The following is a 12069-nucleotide window of genomic DNA, read 5'->3' on the forward strand; positions in this document are numbered from 1 at the left end:
GCTACATCAACAGATACAACTTCGTCTAGATATTCATCTATATCTATACTATGCAAATCACTGCGAAGTGCCTGGCAGAGGTTAGTTCTCACTCTACGAGAATTACCGCATGGAGCATATGATTTCATGAATAGTTTTGTTCACGATGTACTCTTGTCCTCACCGTTCCTACGACTGCGAAACAGAGGGATTGTAGTATATTCCTACATTCATGACTTAAGAGCGTTTCTTGAAATTTTCTACGCTTCCGAGGAATAGTAGGCGTCTATCTTCTAGAGTGCAACTCTAGCTTTTAGGTGTGACACTTTGCGATCTGTCCCAGAAACCTTTGAGAAGTCGTGATGCCAATCTTTGTTTAGGTTCATCAGTCCCTGTTACTCCTATTTGGTATAGGTCCCACATACTTAAGCACTATTCTAGGACAAATCGCACGAATGCTTTGTAAGCAATGTGTTTTGCAAATTCATTGCGTTTTTCTAGTATCCTACCAATTAACGATAGGCTACAATCTGATTTAATTACGATTGAGTCTACGGCATCATTCCAGTACATATCATTACAAATCGTTGGACCAAGGTACGAGGGTTGCACAGAAACATGGTAACATCGCGAGAAACTCATGTGTGAACATAAATGCGGATGCTGACCAAGCCTGCTAGTTGCGCTGTTGTACCTGATCATTAATATCACCTATGCAATGTCCTCAATACTTTGCAAGTGTCAGTCGTGGATAGAACAATGTTCTGTGTAGTTGTGAGTGTATTATGTCGGAGCTAAGTGAATTCAAACATGGCCAAGTTATTGATGCCCATAGGGCGAGTACTTCAGTAACCAACGATGCCGAAGTGTTTGGTGCTTCGAAAGGCGCCGTATCTAAGAGTTACACTGCATGCGGGGAAAACAGAAAAACATCATCTGCTAAGTCACGACGTGGAAGAAAGTGTGTGTAGAGTTATCATGACGGATGGGCACTGAAGAGGAATGTGACGAAAAGTAAGGGGTCGATAGCTTTAAATGTCACTGCAGAGCCAAATGTCTCTCTCACGAAGCCGTTAACACAAAACAACACGGAATGGGCTCCATAAGCAGAGAACTGCGGAGTGAACTGGAATTCCAAAACCATGCATCACCGTTGCACATGCCATTAACAGGAAAAAATAGTGCGGTGCCGAAGCCGTGGGGGTTCTGCGATGATCTGGGCAATCATATCGTGGTATTCCGTGGGCGCCATGGTTACTCTGTAAGATCACATACTGCCAAGGATTATCTTTCTCTGATCATGTCTATCCCAAGGTGCAATGTTTGCTCACTCGTGATGACATTGTGTTCCAAGGTAACATGGCCCCTGTTCACACATCTCGCATTATCCAGGACTGGTTTTATGAGCACGAGGATGAATTGAGCATTTCCCCTGCCCACCACTGTCACTTGATCTCAATTTATTGCACCCTTGTGGTCTGATTTGAAAAGAAGGGTGCGTGATCCATCTCCGTCATCGTTACTTGAACGTACCACTATTTTACAGGAAGAACAGAATAGTATTCCTTTGAAAACCATACATGACCTACATTTACTCATTCTGTCCAAGAAGATAGGAAGCTATTTTGAACGTCAACGGGTTTCCAGCATGGTAATGTGCGTTTCTGGTGTTTCCATATTTCCACCGCCTCATGATTTTTTTCCATCAGTCATTAGTCTTACGAGTGATTTAATGTGATCCGCCACGAATTCCTCTCATGTATCATCCTCTTCATTTCAGAGTACCACTTGCATCCTAGTTTCTTAATTACTTCTGGGATGTATACCAGTCTCCATTTTCCACTACAATTTTTACGCTCTATACCTCACTTTTATAGCATGGAAGCTTTTCCGTGATGTCTTAACCCTTGTCTTAATTTGCTTCCAAGATAACACTTTGTCTACTTCGTTGTCTTTAATTGTGATTTATGTTGATGGTTAACATCATTCTCGCTACTCTTCATAACTTTCGTCTATCTTGAGCTTAATTTCAGTCCATAGTGAGTGCTTATTAGACTGTGATTACGTAGGCTTTCCCGGCGTAGGCGGCAGCACAACCGAAGAGACTTTCAATGCTTATTAGACTTTTCATTCCATTCTGTGGGTCGAGCAATTCTTCTTTACCCTCATTGAGAATAACGAAACCGAATGTAAAACACTCTAAATATAAAATTTACTACAAAAAAGATTACATTCCAAAGACAATTAATGGCACACTTGGTTGACTGCGCACATATACGCACATCATTTAGCATAGCCCATTACATAAATCCTACCTACTGCTTGGAATATTCAGAGTTTGAGTTTATATTTAATATTTTTACAGATTTTTGAGCCGTTACTGAACGGATACAACTATCGATCTCAGAGAGGTCTTGCAACTAGTGGTGGGGTCTGCAAGCAGCCTCTTTGACGTGTGGCTAAGTCAAGCATGCGTTCTCAGCTGGAGGGCAGTGAGGGATTGCCAGCAAGGAAGGAAGAGGGTGGAGAGGGAACATGTATATTCATGGTGTGCTGGTCATGCAACACTGGCTGTCCTCCCTCTCTACCGTTGGGCTGTGTACCAAGCACGGCTTATTTCCGTGGGCTACGCCAGTGACTTCCGATACGACTCCACGTGGAGGTGACGGTTACAGCTAACTGGAATGACAAGTGGTTCAAGAAGACATAGCCGCTAGCAGAGGCCAACGTGAACCATCTTGCGAATGGACAGCTCTGTGGATTCCAAAACTCTGTAGAGGCCATTCAAGATGGTTCCTTTTCCTTATGTTGAAATAATATTCGAACAGCGTCTTTCTGAAGACGAAGCGTCTTTTGTTGTGATCACAAAGTTGAGTTCCTTAGTGGTGGTTCTGATCTGTGTTACTCTCGATGCATGCGGTAGGAGATTGTGTCAATTGAGAAGTATATCACGTTGCATCCTTTTTTAAACTGCATTAGGTGTTTGATATAAGAGCATTGATTCTCTGGTTGACTAAGAACAATAGGTTCTGCCCTGTTCTGAGTACTGCCAAGTAACATTAAGATTTGATTAATAGGTTCTATACGTATTTTAGAGTAATACTTACTCTATTACATGATTTATGGGAAGTGGTCAAATATAGCTATTAAGTATAGTGTCAAAGCTGTAATGTGATGTTAGTGTCATATATTACTTCAATTCAAAATCTATATTTTTATTCATGTTGCTTTAAGAAAAACAAGTTTCCTTCATGTGAGAATAATTAAAGTTTAAACATACGTGTACCTCCTGACAGACATTGAGTATATAAATGCAAAGATGAAGATGCCTCGAGTTTTGACTATAAATAATTCTATCGTAATTTTGTGAGCTTCATTTCAGTAGCTCTTAATTTCTGCTATTTAAATGCTGTAAAGGACCTCTTGGAGCTAATTGTAAAACTTTATAGTGGTTTTCTTTCACTTTTTGCATTGTTAAAATTCCAGCTCGTCCAGAATAACTCCAGCAAACTCCACATCCTATATCACGCTCATAGAATATCCATTTTCATACATAGCCAGTAACAAAAATTAAATATTTTAAATTTTTCCCCACATACACAATACAAAAATACTCTAGATATAAAAATGATTACTTTCCAGGGAAAATTAGACGCTCACTTGATTGACTTCGTACAAATAAGCCAATCCTGATCGAGGATATTCACATACATCATTCGACATAGTAAATTACACAAATTCCAGATACAACAAGGAATATTCAGAGTTGAAATTGTACAATGTTTTCACATTCAATTTATTTGCATTTGTCGCACATAAATACAGAATTACATTTAATGTTTTTAGATTTTACCACTCATACTCAGTCGTCAGCATCATGTTTATAAGTTGCCACACATACACAGTAAATTCGATCACCTACATAGCTGTACAACCGGCATCACTGCCTTTGGTGTGGAACGACACAGGTTTAGTTCCAGTGCCTCCTCAGATCAATCTGAATTTGGGAAATTCTCTCAGACTCACATTAAAAATAATCATAGTCTTTGAGGAGGCAGTGGTCCAAAGCTACAATTACAGTTTACAACTACAATTTACAATTTGCATTTTCCATTCACAGTAAAATCAGTCACCACCATTTTTCAGAGGGTATTTATTGGAAGTCAATGTATTCACCTTTTCCAGAAGTTTAAATTCTTATCATGTGTTGATAAACCTATTTATCAATAGCAAGTACATACTGTTTTGATTGAATTACATAATGCACAGTTGTTTTCTCTTCCGACATACATTGCCAATAACGTGATCAACTCCTTAACGGAAATTTGTTTCATGCATTATGTACATAATGCGTCCTGAAACAGTCTTGAGTTCAGTCGTTCTCAGACCTACCAACAAACAAAAACGCTTAGTCCACAAGGAAACATGGAAAAATCCTGTAGAACAGTGTCAGTTATGACACCTTCATCCCTACATTTCCGTAATACATGTGGCCGGTCCTGCACGATGCCAATGTTGTTTCTATTTCAGTGCATAAGGTTTTTGGGAAGACCTTACACATCATTTTTAGGTCTGGATCTCTCTCCATTCAGTATCCATATTTTTGTAGCTCTGGAGAAAGATGTTTACGTATGTCTGTTTGCTTCGGATGAAGAGGTGCGCATCTGGGTATGATCAAGGATCCATAGCCAACAAAAACATTTTTCCATGATGGCACTGACCATCTTGCCTCACAGTGGAATAAACAGTGTTATTAACAGTTACGGCGATTACTTATGAATAATAAACAATGTATTTACTTTTTTCGATCTGTCTCGTTTCTAGTTGACTGCCTCTTACACCTTGAGAGGAGGCTAACTCTTCTGACTGACTCTTGGCAAGGACGAATATGACAATGATGGTAGATGTAGTACTATCTTTCTGTGCTTTTTCTTTTCTTTTGGAATTTCATGCATGAGTGGACGCTGTGGCATTCAGGATAGGAGAGCGCTATGGAGCAAGAGACTGTTATAGAGGTTGTTCCCTTGAGGCGCAGATGGCAGATTCCTTTCATAAGCTACGCAGTTTACTCATGGCAGGGAGAAAATGGGAGAATGGGCTTCGTGCGGGCAGATGGGCAGTTCCTAGGCCCTAGATCGCAAATCACCAGGGCTCTTGGCTCTGAGCACTATGGGCCTGCTGTGGTCATCAGTCGATCACCAGGGCCTAGGACAATATGTCAGGACGCAGTTGTGATGTTAGAAATGCAGATCCCTACGATTCCCCCTAATCCAACCTCTGGCCCACATATATCTCTCTCAGGAGGGCGAGAAAAACCTGCTAGTGATATGAAGGACTTCGGAGAAACGCTATTTGGTTGGGAATGCAAAAGCATAATTTCTGGCCGCTGATAGCATCTATAGAAAACGCACCAAAAAACACCACCGACTGTGACTGTATTACACGGCTGGTTGACCGCCAAGTTGACACTAAAGAGTAGAGCTTCTTTTTCCTTTTTGTTTTCTGCTGATGACAAAAACCCACCAGTGGGAAAAGCACAATTTGTTATTGGTAGCAGCCTGTGATGTTAGTCTTGAGTTCATCTTGTTCGGCAGACGAGGGCGGTAGAGAAGTTGATTAGGAGAGTACCTTTTACAGAGTCGCTGGTGGAGGATAAAATGCATCACAAAATTATGCCGTTGACCTCTAGCCATCCATGTTAGATTATTTTTTTATGTGCATACAGTCCATTAGAGTTATTATTATTGTAAAAATCTTTGCTACTGGGGATGCTGAAATTACATTCTAAGTGGACACAGTCCATCAGAATTATTGTAAAAATCTATGCTACTGGGACTGTGGAATTTAGCTGTAGTAGTTTTGGGTCATTGGTGTGACGTCATGTGTGCTGGACTGCTGTTGAAATTGTTCGTCAATATTGTATAAAGTTTGTCTTCAGTTACTTATTTTAAAGTTTATTTGTGTTAATATTTGCTGTAAAAGTAACTTATTAGTGGATTTTCATTAATCTCAGTTTTTCTTTCTGTGTTATTGCCTCGAGTGGTCTATTATTCGTGAGTGTACATACGTCGTTCGTCTAAGCCTCACGCCACAGTAGTGTGTTTATATTTAGCGGCGTGCACTGCAGCTGTAGCGGTTATAAAGCTACTGTAAGTACTGACAAACCTATTTGTGCACTGTTATACAGCTACTAAATTTAATAGTTTTCAGCGGTGTTTCGTGCCGTGTGTGGTGAAATAACGATTTAATAAGCTTTTGGAAACGTTGGCTCACTGTGTTTTTTTAGAGTTTTCTGTGCGTTGAAGTCGTTTAGTAAATTTCGTTCTTTAGTTTTGAACTGACATTTCTTATTGTTTATAGTGAAATATTTCAGTAAAATTTTCATTCAGTGTTTTAACTTCGTGTAGTGTTCCAGTGGCCGTTTGAATTTTTTGGTTTGAGCTTATACTTTTGGAGACCGGAAATTTTAGGTGCACGAAAAAACTCTGGCCACGTGCAGGAAGCCTAAAAAGGCATTCGGATTTTGGCTTTAAAGGAAGAGGTTTTGAGTTCTGGCTTTCGAGAGAAAAGATTCGCATTACTGCATCCTTGCTGAACGCTTTCGGGATTGGAGGTCGGACCTGGAGGCGAGAAGACACTCATAGGAACGCACGCATGCCCACTCGAATTATGCCACAACGTTTCAATGCCGACCATCGGCATATGCTAAGACTACTTTGCAGCAGTATAGGCACAATAACTTGTTAACTTGGACGGAAGCAGTGGCTTCTCTAATCGTCGATCTGCGCGAGTAAACTGTTCGTATTAAGTGAAACACTCAGAACCAGTGGTGGGCTACAAGCCACAATAAGAGGACGTGTAGAACTGTGAAACCATAATAAGTGATTTAAATGGCAGAAAGGTGGCAAGAACTTAGGCCCAACAGCTCAGTCGGTGCGGAGTCCTCATTCGAAGGGGATACATATAACCAAGTGCCTCCCCGATATCACAGGCTGGAATATACGCAGGTGAGTGCGTTAGCACGGGGCAGAACGATTGGTCTCCTTGTGGGGGGGGGGGAGGGGGGGCGGGGGAAGGGCTCAGGTAGGGGGCGAGTCTGTCGTTCCGTGACACTGCTGCTCGCGCAGGGCACGGTGCTTCAGCAGTGAGGTGTATGTGGAACGAATGGAGAGCAGAGGGCGATACACAGCGCCGCAGGGTACTGTGAGATAACTACCATCTTGTCCACTGTGCCGTGACAAACAGAACAGCTTCGTCCACAGTGTTCGTGCGACGTTGGAGTACTATAAAGGTAGTGGACGTGACTGCTTCGACGCCGTCTTCTGAGGGCTTGATTGGTGGCACGCGTACCAGCTTCGATTGGCCAGAACCTACCAACGCTGCAGACTGCAATGGCCACGTGAACGCCGACACTAGCGTGCTGTATGGTCAATGTAGTGCTATCGGACAAGTCCCGCTTCAACTTGCCGTTAAGGCGTGGCCACACCGGCTTGCACGCACGCCGTCGTGGTGAACGCAGTCAGGCAGACTGTAGTGTAGAGCAGCATGGTGGACAAACTCCAAGCGTGACGGTTTGTGGTGCCATTGTCTGTAACACACGATCTCGCCTCCTGTTTCTTAAGGCCAGTCTGAAGAGCTGCCGCTACGTGAGGAAAGCCTTATAGCCCGAGGCACTGACCCTCCTGCGGGCCGTTCCACATGCCGTATTTCAGCAGAACAACGCCCGCCGTATGTGGCGAGGCATGTACAAACCTTCTTCGAAAGACGACGGCTACCCCTGCTTTCCTGGCCTGCCCGTTCTCCTGACATGTCACCCGTCGATAATGTCTGAGATGGGTCGGTCGGCAGCTTGTTCGTTCAGGGCCTCTTGCAGCAACATTGGATGTTTTGTGGACGCGCCTACAAAACGCGTGGCAGAGTAGGAGTTCAATGAGACCTATTCAGGATACAGTGCTTAGGGCCCCATATAATAGATCGAGTTTTTATTAAATTCCACTGCGTGACATTGTTAATGAGTAATTGTCCCTGAGGAGTGACCTCATGCCGTAATTATACCGTTCAGTTCATCCAGGTGAGAATCCTGAAAGTGGGAAAGTTTAATGCCATCTGAAAACAGTAATGAGTGGTGCTCGACTAATGTTATCGATAATTGTTTAAAGAAACTTGATACTTTCCGCGAGTTCTGTCTGGACGTGGCGGAAATAGTTCAACTGCGCATCACTGTAAACGAAAATAAATTATTTAATGCACAACTATACACGAAACTGCCAAAGGCGGTAGCAGACAGACCTGCAGTAATAGACGTCCAGTGAAAAGACGATGCTTGATTTAAGTGGTCAATTTTACATGCATTGAGACCTATACATAAGCACGCACAATGTGTGTCTAAATATTCTATATTTAAAAAAACTAAACTTTTCCAACATACTGTTCCATACAGAGCTGAAACTTCACATTCTCAAAAAACAAAACAAAGGCGTCTCTGTAAATGTCTATCAAATCCAGTATTCAGATTACGAGAGGATCACTGTGGAACACAAGATACATGATTAAGAATTTTGAGTTGAAGCACTGTGTCACAAACTACAGTCATGGGAATCATGTAACTGTTTTGGTGTTGCAGAGTGCTAATGCGACTACAGAATTCAATTAAATACGCAGGTATTACAATTACGAATAACTTAAATTGGAACGATCACATAGATAATGTTGTGGCGAAAGAAAACCAAAGACTGTCATTTGTTGGTGGAATACTTAGAAGATGCAATACGTCTACTGCCTACATCAAGCTTGTCCGTCCTCTTCTGGTGTACTGCTGCGTGGTGTGTGATCTACATCAGATAGGTCTGACGAAGGACAACGAAAGAGTTCAGAGGAGGGCAACTCGTATTATAGTGAAGTAGTGGAGAGAGTGCCACGGATATGATAAGCGAGATATGAGGGCAATCGGTGAAAGAAGTACGTTTTTCGTTTCAGCTGGATCATTTATTGAAATTTCAGTCACCAATTTCCTCTTCCAGTGGCGAAAATATTTTATTGTTGCCCATCTACACAGGGAAAAATGATCATAACAATAAAATAAGAGGGCTGATAGCTTTCACGGAAAGGTTTAAGTGTTCTTAACGCGTGTCGTTCAAGCGTGGTATGGTACAGAAACATTTTGTGCGTGTTTCGATGAACTCTCTGCAGGCACTTAATTGTGAACTGCAAAGTAGTAATATAGATGTAGATATACACCATAAGTGTCTACTCTGGCAAGATTACTAAAATAAATGATAATTTGATCTTAAATAGAAACTGAAATTAATCACTAGAAGAAAACTGTTAAAATTAACTGGAGCAGATGGCCATTGTTGATGGTGGATGCGTCTTTGTTAGTAGTGAAATTGACTTCTAGAAAAATGTTACAAAATTTAGAAAAGATTACATCTTTTAATTCCACCACCAGTCTTGCTGGGCCTGAATCTGTTATTTACGGGTGAAATGGAACCGTAGCTTGGGGACTGTGGCCGGATTATTTAAGGTTCCGCACTTGCATTCCAGTTTGCAAAACGCTTCTTGATGATCAGGAATTAATCTCAGGGACGCTGTAGCAAGTTGCAAAGGAATAAGTGTCAGAATACTGATTGTATTCGGCCGTTGTGTCTCCACGCCACGATTCGTTAAGCTACTATAGGTCGTTGACTGTAACTCTAAAATACTTAAAACATTTGATGTATCATACATCTATTGGGAGTACTGTTAAAATGATAACTCATGAAACTTAACTAATTTACATTAATTTAATTGCAAATGGTGCTACATGACACATCACATTTGTCTCCACAAAAGGAAGATTAATTAATGATACCTCAGAGACGCAGCTACAGTGCGTCCTATTAGTTTAAAGGCTAACAGACAAGAGAGAGAGATTCTAGCAGGAACGTTCTTCACCTACTTCCTAAAGCAAGAAATGTATTACAATCGATCGCAGTCATCCGCAGGCTCACTGCCACTATATCTCTGAAATACTATTTGTTAAAAAATGGCTCTGAGCACTATGGGACTTAACTTCTAAGGTCATCAGTCCCCTAGAACTTAGAACTACTTAAACCTAACTAACCTAAGGACATCACACACATCCATGCCCGAGGCAGGATTCGAACCTGCGACCGTAGCAGTTTCGCGGTTCCAGACTGTAGCGGCTAGAACCGCTCGGCCACCACGGGCGGCAAATACTATTTGTGAAAAATAACTACATGTCATAAAAGTAATTTACTTACGGTATTTAGATTTGAAGATATGTACAGTAAATAAATAGATAAATGTACATTTTTGTGCTTTCCGTGAAATTAGGTGAATCTGTTCATGTAATGCTTCGAAGTTATTTGATTAATAAATTGCCTTCAATGCTTCGGCACATAACTTGAAAAATGTTTATGTTCTTGTTACTACAGTTAAAAAGGACTCATTTTTGCCTGTACCGTTGTTCATACTGTACGTTTCATTTAAAATTGTTTGCACACGTAACCATTCATATAAATGTCAATTACAAAAAGTAATTACATGTGCACAGATATAGGTAAATAAAACATTGCATTAGTTATACAAATCGGAATTCAATAAATCAGAGTGCATACGATGTATGGTAGAATGATAAAGGTTTTACATAAACTGGTATGTTTCGCATATTTTTGTTGTTTGATAGTGTCTTTTTTGTTGTTGATTTCTGTTGATCTCGAGGGTGTTATGTAGCCTCGTTGTCCCCATGGGATGGATTTAAAAATTTTTGGTGATGTCTTGAAGATCGATGGTTGTAAATGTGGAGCTGTATAATGCTATGTACACTCGTTGTTCTGTTGGTAGATGGAATTACAAAGGTTTTTGTGGTTTGCCATTCCGCGGCTCCAGACGTGGGTACGGCCTTAAGGCGTGAGAAGCGCTCCACCCCGTTCTGATGGAATGTTTACATCTGCATCTCGCCCGCGCATGACTGGCTCAGCTGTCAGCTTGCCGTGACATCTGACTCTCGCAGCAGGTGTGGCGAGAAACAAGCAGCCACAGTGTCGCCATCTCGTTCACCAGCAGCTGAGACTGTTTATGGAAAAGATAAAAACAGCAGTATCAATTGTTTGATAGTTGCTGCAAAACGCGGAGCTGAGCAATACAGTAATTGTTGACTGTTTATCTGCACGAAGGGCACTCAAGGTTAGGTATTTAGGAGTTTGCGTGAACTTGTGTTATTCATTTACTTAAGTTGATAAGGCATGTGTCCGTGGCTAGATGGCACGAATCAAAGTTTGTCTGTTCACTGCCATTGGAGTTCGTTTTTCACAGTTCATACATTGCACTAACATACTATTTACTGTGCGCACACGAGTGTCTTTTTATGTGTCTATTTAGTCACTCTCTCACGTTAACGGTTGTAAATTTAAAACATGCACTCAACATCGCACATTAACGATTAGTATCGGGAACATCCCACACTCCACAGTGTTGTCGGCGGCAAAAGTGACCGGCGAACGTGTATGGAAGCATTACGTTTGCATACGTATGAGTATTTTATGAGTTGTGTCTGTGTTTTCTATCACCCCGTCGATACCAGATTACTGCGTTTGCTGTTTCACCATTAGTCTTTTCGTGAACAGCTTGACGAAGGTGAGTACTGCACTGTTCGTCTCGCTTGTTCACTTCGGTAGCAGATCGTGACATTTAAGTGTCTTTTACAGCTTTTCCTGATCTCCGAAGTTGCGTTTTTCTCGGTTATTTAGTTTGTGCAATTTCACTTACACAATTGTTCGCAGAGAATTTAGTCTCTCCCTTGCATTATTTCGTGTTGTGAAACTTTGATATTTACAGTTTACAAAACTGACAATTTGTTTGCTCTGATTTTGATATATTCATGTTCTTCTGTGTATGATGCTACGGTCAGATATCTTTTCTTGCCTAGCTATCTTACACGTTTAACTAGTTCAAGAGTGAAAGATTGGGATCCACATTCGTGAAGCACCGCCTATAACGTGACACGAGGCTCCTTTAACTTTACAAGACGGAAATTTAAGTGACAAAGCGTCAGCAAAACGCGAATGACACAAATGATCATAGCAAAGA

General features: G+C 41.3%; 1 protein-coding gene across 5 annotated transcripts in view; it reads right to left on the minus strand.

Moving 5' to 3' along the window:
- LOC126161461 (proline-rich protein 2-like) overlaps positions 1-12069 on the minus strand; it is a 403478-nt gene that overhangs the window by 219131 nt on the left and 172278 nt on the right. The window lies entirely within an intron of this gene.

This window comes from Schistocerca cancellata, chromosome 2 (assembly GCF_023864275.1).
Source record: "Schistocerca cancellata isolate TAMUIC-IGC-003103 chromosome 2, iqSchCanc2.1, whole genome shotgun sequence".
Classification (NCBI taxonomy): domain Eukaryota; kingdom Metazoa; phylum Arthropoda; class Insecta; order Orthoptera; family Acrididae; genus Schistocerca; species Schistocerca cancellata.